Genomic DNA, 22,299 nt, shown 5'->3' on the forward strand with positions numbered 1-22,299 from the left:
CGCACACCCGCTTGTCCACCGCCGCCGTGCTGCCCGCCTGCCCGCCTGCTGCAGGCGGAGGAGCGGTTCACTGGGGAAGGGGGACCGACAGCGCGAAGGGGAGGAAGTGGCAAGGGAGTCTAACAAGGAGTCCCGCCCCCTGCGGGTCCAGAAGTGAAAGTGGGGAAAGCAGAATCCCGGAGGGGACCACGCTGTGTGCTCCGCCCTAGTCCAAGAGCGCAGCTGGCGCCCCGCCTACGCCTTCCCCCGCCTTAGGGACGCAGCGCAGGTAGGGGCAGCTGGGGAGTCCAGCCTGGCTTTGCGCTGGTTGGACGCAGTTCACTGTCTGCACTCAGCTCTCTGGAGCTCTGGGCGGTGGAGGCCAGTGAGAGTCAGCGAGGAGAAGGGGGTATGCCATGCCAACTCTGTGCCTTGGAAGACACATGCCCAGACGTCCTTACTGACCAAGGCTCTAGAGCTCTGCAGGTTCCCACGTCCTGCAGGTCAGGCAGATGAAAAGGGCGCTCCGCTCTTCTGCTTTGGTTCCACTGGCCACTCGGTGCAAAGTAATTTCTTTTCCTATTTCTCACTTATCATGTTTCTTCTGAGGCCTAAGGACCGCCTCTTGTCACAGAAAGGAGCTGTCATGGGGCAGAGAGCTGGGGTTTGCATCTGTCCTCCCTTCTCTCTCTCTCTCTCTCTCTCTCTCTCTCTCTCTCTCTCTCTCTCTCTCTCTCTCAACTTTTGCACACACCACCACCACTGCTGGTTTATCTCTTGCAAGAGAAAACATACCTTATACATATTTACATATATGTAGCCAGGGATATAGTAAGTTCTAAATAAATAATAAAAGAATGAAAGGTAAATGAAGTATTAAGAGAGTTCTTTTTTTCAAGTGACAAGAATTTTTGGCTAGCAGCTTAGCAGTGGAAGAGAAATTAACCAAATCAGGGTAAACTGAGTATTTATACAAAAAAGACAAAATTGAAGTGCCAATCATATAGTCAGAAAACTTTCTACTGAACAGTTTGCAATTTTATTAAATAGATATTAAATGGACATGTAAGTTACGTCCAAAGTATTGTATCTCAGTGTACTGTCAAGATTACAAAATTCACTTCTTTTATGCGGGAGAAAAACAGTGTTTTTATATGTCATGTCAAACATGATGAGACTTCCCTGAAGGTACTCAACGATATATACTTATCTTAGAAAAACAAAGAACACAAAATCAGATATTTTTATGTTTCATGGATTATCTTTTTCACTTTTTAGAAAAATAAGGAACATTACATGATTACACAGGCCTCTCCCTAACCTCTTAAAGATTGAGTTGGGATGGGTGTCAGAGGCATCACTTTCCTGGTCTTTTGCAAAGCCCACAAGATGGTACCCCTATTTTGCATGAATTAGGCACAAAGAGAACTTGCCTTCTTTGGTTTTCTATCTATGTCTTTGATCTTCTTTGCCAAAATGTGGGTATGTAGAAAGACTTGTGTATGATGCAATCTATGACAGTTTTATCATCTGTATAGTTTGTATTCAATTAGAGACCTTTCCTATGGAAATGTTACTAATTTTTATTAAAAGATTGCTATCGTTCATATAAAACATGAAAAAAAATTCAGTGAATCTGATAGTGTGAACTTGGGGGACTAGATACTCAGAGCTATGACCAAGCAGAGGGATTCATGCAAAAAAGTATATGCTTTCCTCTCCTGGGCTCAGTTCTGTTGCACACTCTCTTGCACTCCAGATGATCAGTGATGTCTCTCCAGCAAATGCATGATGAGATCATGGGCATGCCAATCTTGGCATCCAGTCTGCAGCACCTTGCTCCACATCCTGCCCCAGCTCACAAGCACTGTTGTGCAGTATTAGTGGGAATTGTTTTGTGTTGTTGGAAGGCTTCTTGGATACTCAGCAAGCATCAGCCTTTTAATTTTGGAGGCTTATTGTCATTCAGATGTGTAACTCTGCAGGTGTACAGAGTATCAGATTTTACTGTCAGTGGGTTGTACTTGACATGTCTTAAATTGTATGTTTTTTGGAGAAGTTTATATACTTTCTTGAAGACAGGATAGCCTTTTCTTTAATATCCATTTAAAATCTATTCATTTCATTTAGTGGGAGTGTTAACTTGTCACCAAACAGAACTCTACTTAAAAGAAAATTTAAAACTCTTTGGCTTATATGTGCAGGCTGGGTGTGGTGGTACATGTCTGTAATCCCAGCAGTGCAAGAGGCTGAAGCAGGAGGATGGGGAGTTCCAGCCAGCCTCAGCAAGGGCAAGGTGCTATGCAACTCAGTAAGACCCTTCTCTAAATAAAATACAAAATAGGGCTGAAGATGTGGCTTAGTGGTCAAATGCCCCTGAATTCAATCCCAGATACACCTCCCCAACCCCCACCAAATTGCTTCTACACCCTGATGCCCCTTGACTTTGGGATGAGAAAGTCCTGCTCCTGAACAATGCAGACAGTGTGCAGGCCAAAGTACAAATGCCAGACAATTTCCTGGACATTGGGATGGCCTGCAGTTGGCTTAGGCGTGGATCTGATGACAGTAGCAAGGACCCCATTGATCTCAACTACAAGAAGCTCAAAAGTGACATTAAGGTAGTTGACAAAGACTCTGAAGAAGCAGAGATCATCAGGAAGTATGTTAGGAACACACAGGCACAATGCCTATGACGTGGAAGTTTGGATATCTCTAAGGTAGAGTGCAAAGGGGAGAGCCAACACTACAAACCCTTTAAGTAGCTTCACAATCGATGTTTGCGTGGCACAGGTGCAGGACCACCAACTTTGCTGGGATCCTGGTCCCCTTCTAGGCATAGCCCTGCCTGAAGCACCTGTGACAGGCTACATGTTTGGCAAAGGGATATTTTTTGCTGATATTGTCTCAAAGAGTACCTACTACTTCCGCACATCTCAGGGAGACCAGATAGGCTAAATCTTGTTGGGAGAAGTTGTCCTGGGGAACATGGATGAACTGAAGCATGCTTCACATATCACCCAATTACCGCAGGGAAAGCAGAGTGTCAAAAGATTTGGGCAAAACTATCCCTGATCTTTCGGCTAGTAATACTCGGGAGAGTATAAAGGACTGGGATCTCATAAGGTGTTATCCACACCTGCCTACTGTACAATGAATACATTGTCTTTGATATTGCTTAGGTAAATAAGAAATATGTACTGAAACTGAAATTCAACTTAAACACATCTCTGTGGGAAACAGAGATGTGAGTTGCACCCTGGTGACTCTAATTTGAATTAACTGTGTGCTCATGCACAAACACACCCAGCAGAAACCTCAACTAAGCTGCCAATGGATGTTACCTTTACCAAATCTCCTTAGAAAGGGTTTTTACATGAACAGGTTAAAAGGTTTTTCTCAATTTTTCAAATCTCTTTTATGTTTAATGTTGCATTGGAGGGTTTGAGGGTTCTATCTAGCCAGACACAGTCCTGACAGATACATCTGACAGTAGAGGGAAAGTGGGGGAGAGGTTTTTGGTTTGTTTTGTTTGCTTAGACTAGTCCTGTTTAAAAAAAAAAAAAAAAAAAAAAAAAAAAACAAGCCAAATTACAGCACTTGCCTGTAATTTGCTCAACAATGTGTTTCCACCCTTTTCTCTAAGTGTTCATCTTTAGTTTTAATTCTGGCAATGTGTGATGCATTCATTTTGAGCTAAATATAAAAACTAATTTCATACTAAAAATGCTACCATTAATAATATTTGTCAACATCATCAGTGATCATTTGCCTATTATGTTTCTCAAAACCAGAACTCTAAAAACACAAATAGTTTTTGGTGGTTACATACATTTTCTTTCTCTTTTCCTTTTTTGTATTTTTATTTAGAGACAGGGTGTTGCTTAGTTGCTGAGGCTGACTTTGAACTTGTGATCCTCCTGTCTTAGCCTCCTGAGCTGCTGGGATTGCAGATGTGCACCACTGTGCCCAGCTAGAAAAAAAATCTTGTCTGGTCTTCTGGTGGTGATATGGACAGAAGCTAATTGAGCCATGTATGAAATGCTTGCTTGTGCATCAGTCCTATGATGAACCTGTCACCTGTTTACCCCACTAAATTCACATGACCAAGAGTGGAGGATGCATGAATCCCCAAGGGACAATCAATGTGCTATTACCAGCAGAAGGGGAACAGAGGCTGGAAATCCCCAAATAGAAGTGGCAGGTACTGCCAGCATTTAACCAGGCTCCTAGGGAGCCCTGGACACCTCATCACACACAGTACCCACATAGCTCTGAGTTGAATAAGGAAGAAGTGATCTTTCTTGCCCTCTTCCTTGATTTCAACTCCAGCTCCCACAGTAATTGATAAGAATTTCTAGGACACCTCTGATTTAGGACACCTCTGACCTCAAGAAATTCTATCCAATTACTGTCCAGGGAGTAGAAGAGTTGAAACAAAACATTTGACAAATTCCTTGACACTGACCTCCTAAGGGAGTCTAAGTGCCTTTCCTCACATATTTTGCCACCTATCCCAGAAACGTTTATAGGTAAAGTGTTATGATACTTTGGATGTTCTTCCTTCTAGCAGGAAGTGGACATCTCTTTATTTGGGGCTTTCCAGCCTCTGTTCCCCTTCTGCTGGTAATAGCACCTTGATTGTCCCTTGGGGACTCATGCTTACTCCATTCTTGGTCATGTGATTTTAGTGGGGTAAACAGGTGACAGGTACGTCATCCTTCTGGCTATAGAAATTGGTCTGGAACCAGGCATGTGACCTAAGCTGATCCAATGAGGCTCAAAAGCCAGAATGTTCTTGGGACCCCTGTAAAAGATTGGTTTCTTTTCAGCATAGCTGGGTTATAAGGTGCATGTCTGGAGCTCCTGGGAACCCCAGCTCACAGAGCCTCTGAAATATAGAGGTCAGATGGAGACCTTAAGGGGAAAGAGGGAGGGTGGGACCAAATACTGATGATAGTGTTTGAACCCCTGGGTCTAGTCAGGTCTGAAATATGTATTTCCACCTCTGGGTGGTTCAGTTAAGCAATCCAATAAATCTCTTCTTCCTGAGTGTAGCAGGAATTACTTTTCTGTAATTCTCAATCAAAAGGATACTAACTAGTAAAGGGCCAATGAGGAACATGGGATGGAGGAGTTATTGGAGCAGACTTCCAGGGGACACTACATCTGGGCCCATCTGGAAGGTTAGGGTGCACCTACAGATACCTAGAATCCCATGTGGTATGAATGCCCAGGATACCACGAGAGACTGGAATTTCTCTAGAGTGGATCTTACCTGCCCACAGCTGATAAGAAGATGCCAATTGACCTGAAAAGCTTTTCTAAACATAGGTAAAGTGATATAGCTGAACCACAAGTCAAAGAATGCTTTTCAGGGTAGTTTTCCCTAGAGAAATAGATCCTGTGCCTGGTTCTGGGTAACCCTTCAGGTCCTGGATAACAAAGCAGCTGGAGTGCACCCTTTACTCTGAGAGGAGCTAAAGGGGAAGGGGCAACACACAGAGGATAGGTGCTGGGTCATTCCTTGTTATCCAGGAAGTTCCTCCATGATAGTTTAGCCACTTGGCTCTGACAGGTTCCCTTGGGAGCAAGGATGCTTGCATCAATCAAAGGTGCATGGAAAAAGCTGAGGGTCCATTTCTCAAGTCTCTCTAAGCCATGATCATTGCACTCTTGCGTCTCAGTATAGTTCATTATTTTGGGCCCAATCCTAGATTTTAACTTCCTAATTAATTCTCAATTGTGTACTTGCTCAAAGTTTTACACTAGAGGTTACTATCCTTATGAAGAACTGCATGGCTTCCTAATAAGAATAACAAGAGATGGTAGAAAAATTAAACTTTGATTTAAAACAGCCTCAATATTTAATGTTTATTTTTAAAAATCAGCCTTTGCAAAAAGTCTCATCATAATATAGCACCCAGAGCACGTGTCAGCTTGGATACAAGGTATAAAATCAAGCCACAATAGAAAGGGAACCAGTCAACAATTACTAGGCTCATAACATATCACAGGCTCTTTGAACACTTTAAGATATTAGCTGAAATTATTACAGCTCATGGAGGATGACTGAGAGCTTCCAAGACTGATAAGAGCTAATGTAATGGGTTGGATGTAATAATGCTTTGTTGGGGGAAGGGTGGGGAAATGAGTCAAATTGTCTCTGCTGCACCCTGGTTCCCAGGATGCCAATAGAAGTAAATACAGATTGGTTCATTAGGAAAGGCTCTTTACTGCAAAAGCATCATTTGCTCTAGAGCTAGGCTCCCCTGCATGTTGCCACCATAGCTGGGGGCCAGGTTATCAGCCACATGGAAGTCTCTTTATCCCTACCTTATCCCTTCCCTGTTCCCCCATCCTCTGCCCTGTTCCTGACTCAGTGCATTCTCCTTTTCTTCAGTGACCAGCTAGGCCAACCAACTTTTGTCACCATCTTTTCTCTCTGTACTAGACTGGTCTTCTTTTCATAGTCACTTGCTATACATATTTTGGGTCTATTATTTTCATTATTTAGTTCTAGAAGGTTGCCATAGTATCAGCAGTAGATAACAAGTACTAGGCAGTGTGCTAACTGCTTTGCTTGAATTGTCTCATATAATCCTCACTGCAGCTCTCTGGTGCTCACTGTCAGTATTTCCATTTACTCCATGAGTATAACATGAAGTTACCAAAGGTAACTGGTGGATCTGGGATTTGAACCTGAGCAGGCTAGCCCAGGTTCTTCCTGCCAGGCCTTTCTACCTGTAGACACAGGGAGTGGGCGAGGCTGCTGATGTGGGTGGTCTCCCTGTATGGTGTTGCAGGTGGAGTTGTGGGTTTGCACTGCCTACCTAGTGGGAGATCCTGGAGTACAATAGATGGCCTATGGGCTTTGGGTCAGACAGATCCATTCCTATTTACTAGTAAATTATTCAATCTTTCCAAGTTCATTTTTTCTTACCTATAATAAATGTCAGTCCTCAGTACTCCCCCTACCTCCCAAAGTTAGGAAATAATACATAATTCTGGCTATAGAAAGTGAATCTACAGCTGTACCTTTAAGGCCTGGTTCATCCAGTCATTGCATAAGCATTAGCTGAATGTCCACTAAATGTAAGGCACTATTACTAGCACCTGAGGTATGGGGAAGAATGAGGATGCCTAGCACAAGTGCAATGACTGAGTAAGAAAGGAAGTGGGCTGGACACAGAATCCTTGGAAACACTAACATTTAGGAGTGGGAGGAAATTCTACAGCTGAGACAGAGAAATAGCAATAGAAGAAGGACTAGAAGAAGAGAGCTGAGAAGGGGCAGAGGCCATCAGGCTGGACTAGATGAGGTGAAGGAGGCACAGCACTTGCCTTGGATCTCGAATTTAAAGGGGCACCAAAGTTGTGTGCAATGGCAGACACCTATGATCCCAGTGACTTGGGCAGTTGAGACAGGAGAACTGTAAACCTGAGGCTTGTCCTTGCAACACAGCAAGACCCCCCCCCCCCATGCCCCCAAAAAGGGTGGGGATATAGCTCAGTGGTAAATCATCTCTGTTATGGGCACCAAAATAAAAAAAAAAACACCTCAGCAATAAAATCATATTTCAGTGCAATATTTAAAATAATCAAATTAATATAAAATTCATGATAAATCAAATATCAACATTTTACATAAAAACAGGATCTGTCTCTGCACCTGAGATCCTGCCTCACTTACCTCACCCTGTGTTCAAGTGGAAAATGTTAAGTAAGACAAGGAAAGAAAACTGGAAATGTTTTGCAGTTTTGGCTGCACAGAGGTTGCTGGTAACCAAGGTGAGCTTAGTTTCATGACTTGAGGGTTGAGAAGCCAGATTACAGGTACTGACATTTCTCAAAGCATGATCTGTGAACCATAGCATCAGAGTTATTGGGAGCACTTGTTAGGAAAAAAGGTCAGGGCCCTATACTTAATCTGTTAAATCAGAACCCTAGGGGTGGGGTGGGCATAGGGAGGTAGACTAGTAATTTGTACGTGTTATTTTTAATTTTTTGCTGAGCTGGATTAAAACCCAGGGTTTCCTGATGTTAGGTAAGCACTCTACCATGGAGCTATGTCCCCAGCCTTAACCTTTATTTTAAACCTCTTTGCTAAGAGCCATAGCCAAGTAGGAATGAAGTAGCATTTTTGGTTGAAAGGTGATGCCAGCAAGCCATTGAGATAATGATTATGTTAAGATGTGCATTCAATTGGACATTGGACCCCTGCTGTCCTCCTAAGCCTGTTATTTTGGAGCTCTTGCAGGACTCCTGGAGAGTTCCCATTGTTTGGGAAAGTGTGGTAGGAGGGATTTCAGGAGGAGGGATTTTCCTGTTGGTGTGGTGTATCCCAGGAGAAGGCTACATGTGTGGTGTTCAAAGGAGTTTTGGAAATAAAGTTTGTTCCTGCTTGAGTGGATTAAAAAAAAAAAAAGTAGGTGCCCTTTCTCACTGAGTTATATCCTCAGCCCTTTTTACTTTTTAAAAAGTTTATTTTGGTGGTATCAAATCCAGGGCCTCATGCATGCCAGGCAAGCATTCTACCACGGAGCTCCATCCCCACATCTCCAGACACCCCTACTTTCCATTTTGAGAAAAGGTCACACCAAGCCACCCAGGTGGCCCAGAATTTGTGATCTTTCCACCCCAGCACACCCATAGCTGGGTTTACAGTCATGTGCCACCACACCAGGCTGTTTAATAATTTTATCAGTAACTTAAATGGAAGGAAAAAACAGCTCTGTTTAATTAAGTCTTTAGTCCTGCCCAGCTGCAGACTCTTTGGTTCATTCTTTCCTTTATTCAGCAAACAAGTGCCAGCCCTCCTAGATAAGAGAAATGCAGAGCTGAACAATGAAGGAGACAGATGCAGCTCCTGGTCTCTCAGTGGGGGTGAAAGAGATATTGACCAGGTAGTAACAATCAAATGTTATGACTATCAGGACAGAGGGAGGGACTGTGAGTACAGGTAATGGGAACCTCAGGTTCTCAAGTAGTCTGGGCCTCAGTGAAGGGCTTTCTAAAAACTGATGTTTAAATTGAGGTCTGAATATAGGAGTATGAATTAGTTAAATAAGGAGGGGGGTTTCAGAAGAAAAGGGGGTTCAGGCTAGGGGAAAACCCTATAATAAAAGGGTCTGAGTTGGGTATAGTGGTGTACACCTATAAGCCAGTTACCAGAAAGACTGAGAAAGGAGGATTACAGTCCAAGGGCAAGCTCTGGCAATTTAATGAGATCCTTTTTCAAAACAAAAAATACAAAGGACTCGGGTTATATCTCAGTAATACGGTAACCCTGGGTTCAATCCTTTGTCCTGCCAAACAAAACAAAATAAATGAAATGGTCTGAGATGAATCCACAGGCAGACAGACCAAGAATACCCCCAAATCTTTCCATAATACAAACCACCTCAAAGATGTCCAAATCTGCTTTCAGTCTTGCTCTGCCTACACGGCTCCTGAACACAGGAACCTCAAACTCAGCATGTCCCAAATCAAACTTAACTACACCTAAACTTGCTTCTTTTTTATGTTATCTTCCCATTCACCTCGTTTCCCAAGCCAGAAATATGAGAATCACCCTGAGGCATGAGTGGAGAGAGTAGCTGGGTATATAAATATGGAGCCCAGATTTCAGAAGGAAATTATCATGAAAACGCATGAGACCACTTAGGGAGAATTTGATAGTGTGAGCAGAGAAGAGGTAAAATAGACGGAGTCTCAAGGAACAACTACATTTAAGGGAAAGTATTCCCTTAAAGAAGAAAAAAAGGGAGAAACAAAGAGTCTTGGCATCACAGAAACCCAGGGAAGAGTGTTTTGAGAAGTGGGAAAGTTTGATTGAAAAATGCCACACAGGTCATGTATAAGGAATGAGGATGTAGTCACTGGGCTCCACAATTAGAAAACCATTGGTAATCTTGACCAGACCAGCATCAGTGGAGTCCTGGCAACAGGGATTATTAGACTGCAGTAGGCAGAGGAGGAACCAGGAGAGCATGTGGAGACAGGGAGAGTAACTAGCCTTTTCAACAAGCTTCACTATGAAGGGCAGAATCTGGGTGCAACTTACGTTTGAGGCATGGATTTAATTTTATTTTTAAGACAAAAGAGATTCCAGCATACAAAATACTGATGAAAAAAGCTGGTAATGAGGCAAAGGGGAACACTACAGGAGAGAAAAAATAAAGTCCTTGAGGAGATGGGAAGGTATTTAACTGTTTAACAAATGAGAATTATTCCTAAGAAAGAATACCAACTTCCACTCTGAAAGGAGAAAAAAGAGTTAGAGGTCAGACTGGGGACACATTTACAAGTTGGGAATATGGAAGTCGATGGAATCCTTGATTTTGGGGATATGCCTGTAATCCCAGCAACTGGGGAAGCTGAGGCAGAAGGATCAGGAGTTCAAAGCCAGCCTCAGCAACTGAGTGAGACCCTGTCTCTAAATAAAATGCAAAATGGGGCTGAGGACATGGCTTTTTTTTTTTAATCATCAAATGTTCTGTTCTAAAATATTAGAGAATATCAAGAGAAAAGCTCCCTTAAAACTGTTCTTTTTCTTTTGAAATTTTCTATTGTTTCCACCACTCAGCAAAGGCTACCTGCTTCTAAGGCAGGATCAAGCTTACAAGGAACAAGCTGGATCCTTGGGAAAACTCCTGCTTCAATTCAGGGGAAGTCATGCCTTGGTCGGTTTGAATGAAATTGTTGAGGATGTGATTCCTTGTGACTTTGCCAGCATCGTCCCACTCTTGTAAAAAGCTTAAGAGCCTGCTAATTACTGCCTGTTCTTTTATAAAAGTCATGATCAATCAGTATTCCTGAGGTTGGCTCACTACCCCCAAAGGAGTACACTTCATATGTGATTCCAGGAAGGGTGTCCACTTAGCCTAGCCAAGCAAGACAACTGGGTGGACAACTGTGGATCAATCTCTAGCCCTGGAACTGCAGCTGGTAGTGGATAGTGGAGGCAGCTGGACAATGAAACCAAAGGGTACTGTCTTCACAGGATACTAATAGATGCAATATGGAGAGGAGAGACCCTCTGGGTTGGCAGAATAGGACACTGCAGGCTTCCTACCTTCACAGTTTTGTGAGGGGGTACATTTTCCATTTATGGCTCAGTTTAAGCTTTTTGATGTTCCATAAACAAGACAAACATATATATTGGGCAAATCTGGTGTTTCAAACCCAGCAACTGCCAGTAGTGGTGGCTCCTGCCTATAATCCCAGCAACTGGGGAGGCTGAGGCAGAAGGATCAGGAGTTCAAAGCCAGCCTCAGCAACTGAGTGAGACCCTGTCTCTAAATAAAATACAAAATGGGGCTGAGGACATGGCTTGGTGGTCGAGTGCCCCTGAATTCAATCCCTGATACTCACCCCCTACACCCACCCCGCCCCCCCCCCAAAAAAAAGAAAAACCAAACCCAGCAACTGAAAACTACCATTTTGGCTCCTTGCTGGTAGACCCTCTTCTTTCTCCTTTCTGTTGCTATCCCCTCCCTACACGACCATCCAAGGCTCCCAACTCTTTCTTTTCAGATGCTCCCAAGTGCGTCCCTCCAAAAAGCAACCATTTTCTACGGAAACTTAAAAAAAAAAAAAAATCAAAGAAAAGCCTGTCAAGCGCCAAGTGGGGAACATTTTAACTAGACAGGAAGGTCTTTTCAAATCCTCTTCTAACTTTCTCCGTGAAGAGGAGGAAATCGCCATAACTTTTCATGGTCTCCAAGGCACCTCCACAGAGCAGAGCCTGGCAGAAGCGAGGAGCAACCCTGCGATGCTGGGGGCGCCCCTGAGCTGCTCAGGCTCCTCTCGCCTTCTCCCAGGACGAACTCCGCTGGGATGCCCTACACTGAGGCGCAAGACCCTGGCACCTGCGCCCCCTACTGGCCTCAATAGACACTCGGCAGCGCGCGGTTCTTCAGGTCAAAAGTGGGTGACAGTTAAGAATCTAAGTAACTGACTGAACTGCTCCCAACCGCTTGAACCCAGGACTGGAAACTGAGTCTGATCATCCCACCTCTGAGCCTAGGAACACCTTTTCCTATTTCAAGTATTTTCTACTTGTACGGAAATAGGACAATAGGTCTAAATAGAAGCAGGTGTCCTGGCGAAGGATTTGGTGGTCAGCGGCTTAGGGTCACCTCAGGACAGAGGGGGTCTTGCAGGGTCATAGGGCCCATTGGCCACGGGGTGGAGACCTCCAGTGCCAGCAAGCATGGAGCCCTCAGTGTCACTGGGGATAGGATGTCCCAAGCTTGGACACCCAGATTTGATGTATCCATTTTTCCAGTGGTTGTGGCCTCGGGCACCTGAATTAATGAGGAGCCAGGGGACATCACTGGGGGACAGGGCTGAATGGACAAGCAGCAGGGTACCATGGAGGACTCAGGGAGCAGCCACTGTCTTGAGCAGCCTCTTTCCCTGTTCTGAATCCTGCCTGTCCCTTCAAGTAGAACTCAGAGGGGAAACCAAGTCTCACTTAAGGAGTGAGAGAAAATGGGCTTTACCCCAACTAGACAAAAGGTTCCACCTAGAATTAAACTCTGATTGTTGGACTTAAAGTGTCCAGAGTGCTCACCATTACTGCATGGAACCACAGTAATGAACAAGTCCCAAGTCACCCTAGATTTGCAAGCCCTTTCTCAGGCTCCATCATGCCCCAGCTTTTCTTCCTCTGGTGAGTACAGATATCACTCAGCTATTACTCTGTGGGTCTTCTAACCCATAAACACATTATATCTCCTAATTTAGGTGTTCGTTTATCCTTTTAAAATTCTTTGCCACTTATACACTCTTATATGTTTTTTTTTGAAGTATTTCATTTTGGGAAAACCATTTTAAATGGTATTGATTTCAAAAGTTTGCTTTCTAGTTATATATATTTCTATTAATAGAAATACATTTGAATTTTGTTTGTGTACATTGCACCCTACAATTTAGCTAATCCCGCTCATTAGTTTTAATATTTGGGGAGTTTTTTTACCCAGAAACTTTGGGATATTTTATATGGACAATCATATCATCTGTAATAGAAATAGTTTTATCTCTGCCTTTCCCAGAATGGATGCCTTTCTTCTTCTGCACTATCTCGTTGGTTAGGACTGACATAGAATGCTGATGTGACTGGTGAGGGTGGCCACTTTGCCTTTTTACCAGTGTGAGGGGAGGGCATTTGGTTTTCCCCAGGAAATATGATGACTGTGATGTTAGCTATTCCATTTCATAGATATCCTTTATCAATTTGATAAGTTTTTCTTCTATTCCTAATATGCTATTTTTTTATCACCAATAGATGTTCTCAATGAATTGCCTTTGCCCCTTTGTCAATAATCAATTGACCATACTGATGGGGCCCTCTTTGTGTAGGTTAATCTTTTTGTTATTTTCATTTATGTGTTTATCCCTTTGCCCATAGTACAATATCTTGTTAACTGTGGCTTTATAGTGAGTCTTAAAATTGGGTAGTGCAATACATATTGTCAAATACAGTTTCTATTTCAACTGATATTATTATGTATTCTTAGTATTTAACTATCAACATAGTGAATTACAACAACTGATTATTTTACAGAGAGCCAGTCAGGCATCCCTGGGTTTAACCCAGCAATTAGGGAGTTTCTCCCCCCAAAAAGAGAACTAATAAGATATATAGATATAAAAGGATGCATTATGAGATTTGTCCCACAATTGTGAAGGCCAGGAAGTCCCATGATATGCCATCAAAGCTGGAGAACCAGATGTAATTCAGTCTGAGTCCACAGGCTTAAGAAGCAGGGGAGCTTTCACTGCAGAGTTGAAGTGATGACTGTCGAGAAGACAAAGTGAATTAGTTATTCCTCCATCTTGATTATTATTGTTGTTATTATCCTTTGCAGTATTGGAGAATGACCCCAGAGCCTTCTACACACTAGGCAAGCAATCTGCCACCGAGGTACATTCCAACCATTTTTATTTTATTTTGTGACAGGGTCTCACTGAGTTTTCCAGGCTGGCCTTGAACTTGAGATCTTCTTGCCTTAGCTTCTCAAGAAGTGGGAGTACAGGTGTGAGCCATCATGCTCAGCTCTCTATCTTTATTTTTTATGGGACTGTGGATGAATTGAATAATATGTACCCACTTCAGTGAGGATGGATCTTTTTTCCCAGTCCTGGCCCAAATACTAATCTTTACACAGGCAGAAAAAAAATGTCTCACCAGTTATTGGTGTGTACTTTAATGCAGTTGAATTCACATTAGAAAAAAAAACTACACCCACTTATTGTATTGGTCATTTTGTACATTGCTGGAATTAATTTTTAATACTTTATTACAAACTTGCATGTATGTTCATGAGGGTTATTGATATGTAGGTTCTGGGGTTCTTTGGTTAAGTTTCTTTTAGAAAGCAGGGATCTCTTTAGTATTGTATTAAGGTCATGCTGACTTCACAAAATAAATCATGAAATATTTCCTCCTTTTCCATTTTCTGAAAAAAAAATTCTGTAACTTTTATAATGTTTCTTTTTTAGTTGTTAACAAAATTACCCTGTTAACTAATATGGACATAGAGATTATTTTTTATTATTAATATGGTTTCATTTTTAGTTAGTTTAGTAGCTTGGGGTTTTCAAGAAATGAATCCACACTTGAATTTATATGATAGGGTAGTTCATAATGTTATAAAATTTCCATATTATGCTCTTGATATTTTTAGGATCTTTAATGATATTCCATGCCATTCTTGATAATACTAATGTGTGTTTTCCTTCTTTTTTCATAAATACCAGTTAGAATATTACATTTTTTACTTTCTCAGAAAATAACATTTTCAAAAATTAGAGGAAGAATTGTGGGAGAGAGGAACTGAACAGTGGAGTTGGAGAGTCAGAAGAACCACTGAGAAGGTAATGAAGATAATGCATAGAGCTGATATGTCCATTAACTCAAGTGTGACCCCAAGGAAAGAAGTGCTGGACTCACATAGGGAGTTATTCCTTTGTGGTTCTGCACCCAGATATCTGGGTATGGGCTTCATGCCACTGTGGGTCTATGCTGGCAGCAGTCACGAAGGAGAGCTCTGTGCAAATGGAGGAGAGCAAGGGAAAGCTGGAACCCACCAATTCCTCTCCATCTGTTCATCACCACATTAAACCAGAAGAGTCCTAAATTTATAATCTAGACTAAAATTATAATTGATATTTTAAGAAAACATGCAATTCATAAATGTGTGTGCACCTAATATAGGTTTCAAAATACGTGTAGAGAAAAATGACAAGAATTAAAGGAAATCTACCATCACATATAGAGTTATAAACATTTGTCTGTAAAAGGTAGAACAAGTACAAGAAAAGAAAAAAGTGTGTATGGCTATAAAAGATTTAAATACTACAAGGGTATTTAGATTATTATATCTAGCAGATAGAGAAGAAACATTCATTTCAGGATTACATGGAACATTCACCAAAGTAAACTGTAAGGTACATCTTGGTTATAGATTTAATCTTGTATTTTCCACACATACTTAAGTGCTGAATGTGGGGTCCCTCACCGATGGCACTATTAGGAGTGGTGGAAACTTTGGGAACTGGGACCTATTTTGAGAAAGTAAAGTCATTGGAGGCATGTCCTGGAAGGAGGCCATAAGTACTTGGACCTCTTCTGCTCTCTCACTTCCCACACACTGTGATGTGAACACCTTTGCTCCACCACATGACCCCAACCAAAGTGTTTGGCTTCACCACAGGTCAAAGAAAAGGGGCAAAGAATCCATGGATTTAACCTTTTAAAACATTTGCTTAAATATATTTTTCTTTCTTTTAAGTTGTTTATCTTAGGTATTTTGTCACAGTGTTGGCAAGTTAACTCATACAATATAAAGTGAGTCTCAAGATTTTCTTAAGAATTTTTTTCAGTGTATATTATTTGACAACAGAATTAAATTATGTGTCAACATTGTAAGTATCTGAAAGATAACCAAACCTTTTGGAATTGAGTAGCATATTACTTTTTAAAATACATGTGTGTTAAAAAAATTACAAGGGAAATTGGAAATTATTTTGAGCTGAAGGATAACTGAGATTCAACCAAGCAACAGCAGTAGTAGGTAGATGAAGAAGATCTTAAAAGAGCATTTCTACGTCCACCTGCTTACATTAGAAAAAGACACATAAAATCAAGGATGTCTTGAGCTCCCACCTTGGAAGCTACAAATAAAGAAAAGAAATAAGCCAAAGTAAATGGATGAAGGGAAATAATAAAGATAGGAGGAAAAATAAAATAGAAAATGATGACACCATAAAGAAGAACAATAAAATGGAAAATGATTCTTCAAAAAGCTAAAGAGCAAGACCAAGCAAGAGAGAGAAGCGCAATAATCAATACCAAATACAAAAACCATCTCAATAGATCCTAATGTACTACAATAATGTAGTATTGTGTATCTTCCTGTAAGGTTCTATTGTAAAAAAAAACATTTAATTCAATGACAACATATTTTTTAAAAAAAAACAGAAAAAAGTGAAAAATCTGAATAAGTATATATACATGTGATAGTAACCAAATTTATAAAAACATATCAAATGTACTCTAAAACTATGACTTCATTGGTGATTATGTCAAATATTTAAGAAAGAAATAAGACTAACCTTATCCAAAGTTTTCTGATAGCATTCCCTGGATATACGATACAGCCAAACCCATAATATGAGGTCAGAAGGATCCTGGTCACAAAATGCCCAAACAACACTTAAATGTTTTATTAAAACTTATAACTAGTATCACTTTTTTCAGTGCTGGTGATCAAACCCAGGGCCTTGTGAACCCTAGTCAAGGATTCTACTGCTGAGCAAGCACCTCAGTCATCCCAAGGGCGTCCACCGACCGGCAGGCGGCGGTGGCCCGCGACGGGGCGGCGGCTTCGGGCTTTGTGGCCACGGCGCGCGCGGCGGGGCCCGGCCGGCAGGGGGCGCGCTGCCGCCGCCAGGCGCTCCGGAGCCCGCGGCCCTCCCGGCCACTCAGCCCGCGAGAGGAGTCGAGGCCGCCGCGCTCGCGCCTCGCCGGCCCCTCCCCGGGTCTCCGCGGCCGCCGCGCCACCCCCTCAGGATAGCTAACTGCCCAGAGAAACAGAGTGGAAAATGCAAAACAACGAAATTATAAAACCTGCCAACTACTTCTCAGAGTGGGAAAAGAGCATCTTGCTTGCTTTGGTAGAAAAGCACAAATATGTGCTGGAGTGCAAGAAAAGCGATGCCCGAACTATCGCCCTCAAGCAGCGGACCTGGCAAGCGCTTGCCCACGAATACAACTCTCAGCCCAGCGTGTCGCTGCGGGATTTCAAACAGCTCAAGAAGTGCTGGGAGAACACCAAGGCTCGGACCAAAAAAATTATGGCCCACGAAAGGAGAAAGTGAAGCGAAGTGTCAGCCCACTGCTGAGCACCCACGTCCTGGGGAAGGAGAAGATGGCCAGCATGCTGCCCGGGCAGCTGTACTTTCTGCAGAGCCCGCCCGAGGAGGAGCCCGAGTACCATCGTGATGCCGCAGCCCCAGAATCATTTGTTGTTTCAAATAGAGAACTGTGCGATGATGAGAAAAAGTTCATACATTTTCCGGTATGTGAGGGGACCTCTCAACCTGAACCCTCGTGTTCAGCTGTCAGAATAACAGCCAATAAAAACTACAGGAGCAAAATCTCTCAGGAAGGTGCTTTAAAAAAGATGCACCATCAACAAATGTCCATCTTACAACTGCAGCTGATACAAATGAATGAGGTGCATGTGGCCAAAATCCAGCAGATAGAGGGAGAGTGTGAGATGGCAGAGGAGGAACACAGGATAAAAATGGAAGTTCTCAATAAAAAGAAGATGTATTGGGAAAGAAAACTACAAACTTTTACCAAGGAATGGCCTGTTTCTTCATTTAACCGGCCCTTTCCCAATTCACCCTAAGACTTTGGGGTTGGCTCCCTTGTAATTAATCTGTGTTGGCAAAGGAAATCTGGAACATGAACTTGCGGTCAGTAACCTGTAACAGAGCTACAACTAGGAAAATTAGAGTGGTAGTAGTCACTTATTTAAGAATACATTCAGGTAAACAGCTGCACCCTATGTACCCCTTAAGTGGCAACGAAGCTGTTATAGTTTCTGAAAATTATCTGAGTGCTATAATTCTGAATGTATTGTCTCTTAATTAGAATTCATATAAGAACCATGTGTGAGTGTTGTATCTTTTTCTAATCAAATGCAAGTGTGACTATAAAGGAGTGTGGCTGATTTTTTTCTTTTTTTAAGCAGACAACAGAATTTTTCTATCAAATGAATGCTCTCCCCATTGAAAGTGGCTGTCCAGGCAGGGTGCCCACCCGTTTCTCCAGTGGCTGTGTTATTACTCAGAACTTGCTAGAGGTCTTTAAGGAATTTCTGCAAAAGCTGCAGCACCTCTTTCATTTTTTCTAGTGTCATCCTCTGACTGTGGATTTTCTGTTTCCAAAAAGCCCAGCATTTGAAAGGATAGTTTCTAATGTGGCTCATAAACTGCCTTTTAAGGCTCTTCCCCAAAGAGGAATTCCAAATACTGTCTCCAATAGTAGAGAGTTTTGTTGGGAACTAAGGATGTAACAACTTTGAGGGAGAAATGATTATTTAGGTTTCTACACTGTTATGTTTGTTTTATTTAAAAAAGACTTGGAATTAAAAAAAAAAAGAAAAAAAAAGTAAATCTCAAAAAATTACAAAATGGACATGGCATTGGGAGCAACTGTGTCTGGAGCTGATCTCTGGGGCTGCTCTCCTTCCTGTCTCCTTTGGTCCCCTTATGCTGTGGTCGCAGGCCTCCACTAGGATAGGAGTCCCTTAGGTGCTGTGGCAACATGCCACTTCTTCAGGCTTCAGTGTTGCTGGCATCTCCAGCTGACATGCCACCTTGCAGAGGAGCTGAGGTGCTGTAACTGGATGCAGAGAGAGTCTTTGGGGAGATAATCCTGCAGTTCCTGGACACAGTGGCACATGGAATGTTGACATATCCAACCAGACCTTGAAGGACAAATATGATGCCATGAAGGTCATTTTACTGTCTTTGAGGAGAACCTGAGGAAAACTACTGCAGAGAACCAGGAGCCAGTCACTAGGCAGTTGGCCAACAAGGCCCAGGAAGCCAGCCGCCTCAATGCAGAGAAGGAAAGCGACTCCAGGAGACAGCAGGCCTGGCTGCAGAAAGAGCTTGCCGAAGCCACAAAGGAACCACTGCCCATTGAACAGGATGATGACACTGAAATCATTGTGGGTGGGACAGAGCACACAGAGGAGATCTCCCCTGTGCAAGCTATCAGCAGAGCAGCTGCTAAGTGACCCTCACAGCCCCCTGGAGGTCTTCAGGATTCTATCACTAATACCTTTAGGAGATGCTCTGTCTCTCTGTTTCCACTCCCCCAAGACAATGTGAGCACTCATCCTGGCTCTGGTAAACATATGAGGGTACCAACTACTACTGCCTTATGTGTCTTTGATGCACATGATGGGGAAGTTAATCCTGTGCAGCTCAGGGCAGGTTCCCTATTACTGGCCACAGGTGAATGGAAATGTTAAGTTATGGGAAGCATTTGGAGACAAATATGAGTTCAAAGGCTCCCTATCTGGTAGTAATGCTGGAATTACAAGCATTGAATTTTTTTTTTTTGAGAGAGAGATTTTAAATATTTTTTAGGTTTTGGTGGACACAACATCTTTATTTTATTTTTATGTGGTGCTGAGGATCGAACCCAGTGCCCCATGCATGCCAGGCAAGCATGTTACCACTTGAGCCACATCCCCAGCCCCAAGCATTGAATTTTCATTTTTTCTTTTTCTATTTTTTATTGGTTCTTGTTGGTTATATATAACATTAGGATTCATTTGATAGTACTAGGGCTTACAACTTCAAATAATTTTGAAGCTGGACTGTGGATGATTATTGATTATAGCACATGCTCACAGGACATAGTGGGAAAGTGTTCCCTGCTGATTTCCTGCTGGACAATGCATGGATGTCTCAGGAAGTCATGACCTGACTCTTGAACTCTGGGATCTATGCAAGAAAGCATAAAGAGAGCATTTGCAGGATTCAGTTACAATGATGTTGTTTGCACAGAGCAATGTGTGATGAGTGGACTTTTTGACAAGAAAAGTCATTTCAGGGACATCTGGTCAGAGTGTGGTGTGAGAAATGGAGCTGTTGGGGAAGATTTTTGCTTTGGATCTAAACCCAGAAAGGACTGAACTTCTGAGCTCTTCCCATGATGACTTGCTGAAAATCATTGGTTTTCAGACAAATGCTCTCAAGCAGAGGTTCAGTGCACCTGGATTCAAGTGCAGCTCTGTACCAGAGTCTTCAGGCCTGATTGCAGTTATGTGGTAGCAGTCTTGGCCAAGGGCTCTCTCTGTTCTCTCTCTATGTCTGGATAGTGCTCACAGGGAAAGAGGAGAAGGTTCTTTCAAAACAGCACAGCTGCTCCCTTAGGCTGGATTCAGTGAGGCCCGACTGCTAAGTGAGCCAGACTTACAGTGCATGGGGAATTTCTCTAGAATTCTTTTGCTGTCAACGAGTCTCTGCCTGGGCAGGTACAGCTGGATTTGGAATGCACTGGGTATGGTTTACAGTCTTGACTCCAGTGCTCTTCTGGTCTCTCCCAGAAGCTCTTCTGTCAACACTGTGGTGTGGTGTCTCTCCAGTGTGCATGTTGTCAGTGTGAACAAAAGCAGCAAATCTATGCTAAGGGCACAGAATTGATGACCTTCAGGAGAGTAGCAGGGATGCACACAGTCCTGTCCTGTGGGCACAGGTCCTTCCAGAGAAGAGCCCATGTCATGCAACATGGTGGCCTTCCTTTGTACAGGATTTCTGAGAATTTTGACTAAGCTCTCTAATGGCTTGGAGGAAAAAATACTGAAACAGCCTGACCCTGCAAGTCACCTGGCCAAGGATCAGGCTCTTGTCTCAGTTGGTGTGGGAAACACTAGTAATTCTGATCTTCCATACCTCATTGGGGAGCCACAGGGTCCCCTCTAGCTCTTCTCACTGGATGACAGTGCCAGTGACACCCACATGTCCAGGTTTGTTCGCAGCTGTGCTGCTCCCATCCAGTTCTACCAGATGCACAGCTATGGGAGGCCATCCTTGCACGTGATTTGAGTTACCTCCCTGGCTGGGTGAGAGACGCTTAGAAACAACTGTGTAGAGCCTTCCCCACCCTTTTCCAGGTCTGAGGGCTTGTCCTTGCAGAGGCATGTCTGGCCACTGCCCTGAAGACCCAAGCATCACCCCTGACCTTGGGATGCTGCCCCCCTTCATCTTCATTGGATGATACTTTCCCTGGAAGTTTTTGTTCCCCAATAAAAGCCCACTTCCTGACATGCGCTCTCTCTCTCTCTCTCTCTCTCTCTCTCTCTCTCTCTCTCTCTTCTCTCTCTCTCTCTCTCTCTCTCTCTTTCTCTCTCACCTCTTCTGTAAACCTCGCCACCACTTTAGGTGGCTGGTGGCAGGAGCTAGGAGAAGCCATCTCAGAGCTGGTATTAAAGGTAATGAGAGTCTTGTCTCTTTAATTTTAAACTCCCTAGCAATTACTTATGAACCAAACCTTCTTTCAAGAATCAAGAAAGGCAGTCTTCAAATTACAGGGTGGGTCAAGCCCATAGAGACATTTTGATTTCTTTATTTTTATAATCTTTCTTACATCACTGCATAATGATAAACTTGCCAGAAGACAAACTTTGTCTTCACTGGTAAGTGAGCTATTCAGGACAAATAGTATAAACATGAAAAGTTTTCTGGATAGAAAAGGCACAGACAAGTAAAAGAATGTGTACAGGGTAATGACCCAGACAGAGCAATATGACAACTGTGGCAAGAAGAAGAATGAGAAGAAGCCACAGAAGATTCAATGAACAGGACTGAAGGTTTTGTTGTGCACAGAAAATTTTATAAATTCACATGACACACAGAGGACCAACAGTTACTTGCATTAATAATTTTCCTTCATTGTGTCCAAGTCCTTTAGTTTGTCCTGGTGACAATGACAGTACCTGAGCCAGGAGAAGAAAAAGAAGAGATGTCGAAGACCAGAGTTAGAGAACCCAGCCAACACCCCAAACTACAGAGAAAATAACTGAATCTAGGGAGTAAAAACAACCAGTGTGTAGGACACCACAAACAGCCTGCACCCCAAATCATACACAGTTTAGCCTTCACCACACAAGGTTCCAGGACTTCCCTCTCATTAGCATGCATATGCCACATAAAAAACCAAAAGTCGTCAGATAGATATGTCTCTATTATTTAGAACAACAACAAAAAAAATTTGATGGACAA

General features: G+C 42.7%; 3 pseudogenes; all 3 read left to right on the top strand.

The window, feature by feature from the left end:
- Positions 1-2,349: 2,349 nt before the first annotated feature.
- On the top strand, positions 2,350-17,066 carry LOC144368708 (poly [ADP-ribose] polymerase 1 pseudogene; annotated as a pseudogene).
- Positions 16,987-18,104, top strand: LOC144367790 (myb/SANT-like DNA-binding domain-containing protein 3 pseudogene; annotated as a pseudogene).
- A 63-nt stretch (positions 18,105-18,167) lies between these two features.
- On the top strand, positions 18,168-21,027 carry LOC144368709 (autophagy-related protein 16-1-like; annotated as a pseudogene).
- The last annotated feature ends 1,272 nt before the right edge of the window (positions 21,028-22,299 follow it).

This window comes from Ictidomys tridecemlineatus, chromosome 11 (genome assembly GCF_052094955.1).
Source record: "Ictidomys tridecemlineatus isolate mIctTri1 chromosome 11, mIctTri1.hap1, whole genome shotgun sequence".
In the NCBI taxonomy this organism is placed as follows: domain Eukaryota; kingdom Metazoa; phylum Chordata; class Mammalia; order Rodentia; family Sciuridae; genus Ictidomys; species Ictidomys tridecemlineatus.